The sequence below is a fragment of the Durio zibethinus genome, chromosome 5 (genome assembly GCF_047325235.1).
Source record: "Durio zibethinus cultivar Kanyao isolate XHJ-2024 chromosome 5, ASM4732523v1, whole genome shotgun sequence".
Lineage (NCBI taxonomy): Eukaryota > Viridiplantae > Streptophyta > Magnoliopsida > Malvales > Malvaceae > Durio > Durio zibethinus.
In genome coordinates this window covers 22,376,661-22,381,336 of record NC_143166.1, presented here as the reverse complement: position 1 = coordinate 22,381,336, position 4,676 = coordinate 22,376,661, and the positions used below count along the sequence as shown (strand labels likewise).

Below are 4,676 nucleotides of genomic sequence, written 5' to 3'. Positions count from 1 at the left end.
GGTGTGGGCTTTCGACCTTTGTTCATCCAATGCTATGCATTTTACGTGCTTAACACGTCTAATGCTTATGCTCTGTATTGGCTCTTTCCATTATTCAATCGGTGCATTGGGCCCATGCAATGACAACATCCTAAAGGAATACTACCTGGCTGATCTTACCAGTAGTCATATGCTTATCTCAAAGATTAAGCCATACAAATGTAAGTATAAACTAATTTAGACTATGAAACTATGAATGGCTCATTAAATTAATTATGGTTTGTTTATTTACTACTTAGATAATCATAGTAATTCTAGAGCTAATATGTGCAACAAACCTCATTTATTGAAGGGATGCATTTATTAGATAAAAGGTTGGCACGAGCTTTGCCCATTGTTCTGATGATTCATGATAACTCGATGGATCACATAGCCTTTGTGTCAGTGATGCATCATTCAAAAATTTCCCTATCAACTTTTAATGGTAGGATGATAGCCTACTATGGTAGTGATAGGTGACAAAGAATTAGGGTTATTTTTAGATAGAGAGCTTGAGAAATGGCTAGCACATCCAAGGAAGGCAACAAACACGCAAATTACCCAATCTTGACGTGGTGAGTTAGTGAAAATAAATAACAATATTAGGCTCTATAATTCTAGTAATTGAAATAAGTACAATCTAAATCCCTTAATGAGGATCTATTGGAGGGCAAGTCTGGTGCCAGTAGCTATAATATTTCTAGATCCAATACTATAAATTTAAACTGTTGTAATTAAAAAGCTCTTAATTGAAACTAGGGTTAGGTCATTCAGTTTACCTCATGGTAATCACCAGTCTACTCATCCCTATTGCCAATAATACATTCCTAGCCTTAACTGACTAGGTCATTCTTTTAATGCTATTAATTAGTGATGTGTATGAATGGATTAACGAGGTTCCCACTATCCTTATCTACTATCTAGTGAAACTATAGCCAAGGGAATGGGCTTGGTAGAATCAGTTGGGAAAGAAGACCTTGTTAATCTTGACTTTAGTTCAACTTTGTGAAAAGACTTAAGAGGTGTAGGAAAAGTGGGAATCCCTAAGTGAAATTGAAATACCATTAATTTTAATGTTGTTATAATTATTTCATGAATTAGAGGAGGGGCACAACCCTTTTTTTTGGACCCAAGGTCAGCCTCAGTAGGTCGATCTGAGCAAAAGACATTGTAAGGTAGGGAGTTTGGCTAGGGTGACACATATGTTAAAAGATAATGTAGGTGCCCTAAGATGAGGACAATGAGAATAGAAATCTCATGTGGAAGAAAAAGGTAAAAGCTTATTTGATTCTAATTTTTAGTACAAATACAAACTACAAAAATATGGCCTATTGATCCTTTAGACCTTTGAAATTTGAATCTAGAGGTGTTAGAAAAGTCACCATAGGGATAATTAGCTTATGGCAGTAAAACATTCATACCAACATTACTTTTTGATCTTTTGATGTTGGCTCTTCCTATTGTTGTAAAGCAAAATTCACTAAGTGTTGGATTGTTCACCCACTAATAGGGAACATGAATTAGGTTTAAACTGTCATAAGACAGGTTAGTTTTACCCTACCAATGGTAATGTTGTAATAGCAATTTAACCTAGTACAAAAGAAACCATTGATTTGTACAATTGGTTATCGCGCTTGGTTGAAAAGCCAGTGACATGAAACTACTGTGTGTTGGATTATAATTGAATGCCTCTAAGTCAGAATCTAGGCTAGTAGCAATGCACGCACCCATCACTTGATTATCATCCTATAGTAAAAGCCCATGGGCTCTAAAGGCACGTGTTGTAGGTGCAGCCTCTGTGGCAGACAAGCCACACGAGCCTCTTTGAAGCTCAATTCCCACCAAGTGGTAGGTAGAATCCTTTGCAGATGACTTAAAAATATATGATGGGGTATTGTAAGTGGCAAAGTGGCCTTATTGCCATATCTACTGAGATTCAACCCTTTGTCATTTCAATTCGTCCCTCCCTCTCACACCCATTGAAGTCCTTTCACTTCATTTTTTTTATATTGCACCCCTTCGAGGTTATGGATGGATTATGTTCTCCATTACAACCAATTCGGGTAAGTGATGACATCCTTCCTTCGAGTGTCCAAGTAAATGATAACCAAATCCCCTTGGTCCAGGTACTTGCCTCAAACTCTATTAGCACATGGCCCTTGGTGCAGATTGTTACCTTGATGCCATTGACAGCAAATGGCCCTTGGTTGCTATGGGCAATCACATCCAACACCATTGGTAGATGCTGGCCCATTACTGCCTTGGACACCATTAATAGAGGTAACCCTTTAATGTGGGATGTTACCTCAGACACCATCATCTGATGCTTGCATTTGGTGCGAGCACTTGCCTAAACCACCTCGACATAAGCAGGCCTCTGGTGTAGGTTGTTGCCTCAGACACTTCTTTTGCAAATGTTAGCACTTGGTATGGCATGTGTACCATGACTCTTCCATCGATGCACTTGTCTGATTCTCGATCACCATCGACACTAAATAATGCTCGATGCATGTGTCATGAGCTTTGATCTTAAGCTAAACTCTATGTGGCCTTGGATAAGGAATTAACTCTATATGCCTAAGTCAGCCTACAAAACTTAAATGCTTAGCATAATTCCATCTTGTCAAAGATTATGTTGCAATACTGCACATTCTAGAAGCCCACAAATCTAATCCTCTTAAAACTGTGTTCAGGTGTGCCGGCACCTAGGTCTAACTATGTGCCTATGTCATGGGCTCTAACCTCTGACTCAAAATTCGTGTGGTGTTAGACTAGAAATATATTCCTTAGGTCTAAGTCAGACCATGAACCAAATGTGCAGGCAAACAAACAATTGGAAAGACAAATACCTAAGTTAGAGAGTACATAGAGAATGCTAGAATATGTTGTATATTACTAAAGATAGAATGTGTCTGATGATGCACAACTAAGGGTGGGGTGACCCTTTATTTATAGTTGAGGCCCCCAACTCTACTTATGGCTATTTCCTAAAATCAAAGGATTTACATGATTCTTAAAAATTAAGGATACACATTAATACAAAGATTACATGAGGCTTCTCCTGATTCTAAGAGTCAACCAGATGCTTCTATTAAATCCTGTCAATCCTAGATGCCTCTAAAAGATTCTGGATCGACCAAGTTCTCTTGGGTCCACTAAGTGTTATGCAAGCAAGTTATAGGCCTGGCCCTAATTGTGTGGGTAGGCCTGAATGCTGTACGGGTGATCTAGACACTTTTCTCATGGTTATTATGCCAACCTCCATAACTGTCTCTGATGCTAAAGCCTTGGCCACAGGTGCTCAAGCCTCAACTCTTGGTGTGCCTGCCTAGGGTGTGACATACTCCCCTACCTAATTGCATGATGCCCTCATTGCATCCTCTGTGTGGAACTATTTGATCTGATCTTAAAATTACCATAAGTCCTTTGCTAGTTCCCAACTCACCTCACTAATTGGAAGTCTCTTCCAGTGCACCAAGTACTTCTATCTTGGTTAATAGTTCTTCTATCTCACTTCTTGATCAGCAAGAATATTATGGACCTCCTTTTTATATAAGGCCCTAGCATCCAATGGTGTACGCTTTAACTTTGCTCGTCCTGGGTCCTTTTCATCCTTATAGAATGGCTTGAGCATTAACATGGAACACTGGGTGTACCTTCAGTTTGGGTGGCATATCCATATTATAAGCAACCTTGTCTACCCTCTTAAGAACTCTGAAAGATCTTTCATACTTTTGGACTAGGCCTTTATGCAGCCTTTTATGGTGCATAATAGGGTGTAGCTTCACCAAAACCAAGTCTCCCACTTGGAACTACATGTCCCTTATCTTTTAGTTCGCCCACTTCTTCGACCTATTTATGACTTTGTGTAGATAGACTCTGGCCAAGTTAGCTTGCTCCTACCAAGCCTTGGAAAACTTATATGCTATTGGATTAGGCCCTGTATAACCTACAGTAATTAAACTGAGTGTTAGCAGTTATTGACCTATCACAATCTTAAAAGGACTCTGGTTCATTACTTAACTATTCTACAGGTTGTGTGAGAACTGGGCAACATCTAACAACTTTGGCTAGTCCCTTTACATGGCACTCACATAGTGCCTGAGATAGACCTCTAATAGTCCATTCACTTGCTTAGTTTGCCCATCGGTCTGTGAATACATGCTAGTGGAAAGTTTAAGATAGCTTAAACAACTCAATCCAGAACCACCTTGTGAAATTCCTATCTCAATCACTAACAATGCTCCTGGTATTCCCCAATACTTTACCATGTTCTTTAGGAATAAATGGGCTACCTCCTCAGTAGAGCACTCCTTGGTTATTGGAGTGAAAATCTCATACTTGGAAAATTTGTCCACCACTACCATGATGCTCCCAAACCCCTCTACCCTAGATAGACTGACTATAAAGTTCAGAGTGATGCTCTCCCATGGTCACTCTAGTATTGGCAATAGCTCTAGGAGACCACCTGGTGGCTTGAACTCTACCTTGTCCTATTGGCACATAAGACAAGTCTTCACATAGGCTTTCATATCATCCCTTATGTGTGGCTAATAGTATCGATCTTCTAGCAAAGCTACGGTGTGACTCATCCTTAGGTGACTAGTTCATCTGAAATCATGGCACTCTTGCAAAACTTCCTAGCGGAGCTTCCTATG

At 39.5% G+C, this 4,676-nt stretch overlaps 1 pseudogene; it reads left to right on the top strand.

Moving 5' to 3' along the window:
* The first annotated feature begins 972 nt into the window (after positions 1-972).
* LOC149518834 (25S ribosomal RNA) lies at positions 973-1,977 on the top strand (annotated as a pseudogene).
* Positions 1,978-4,676: the final 2,699 nt, after the last annotated feature.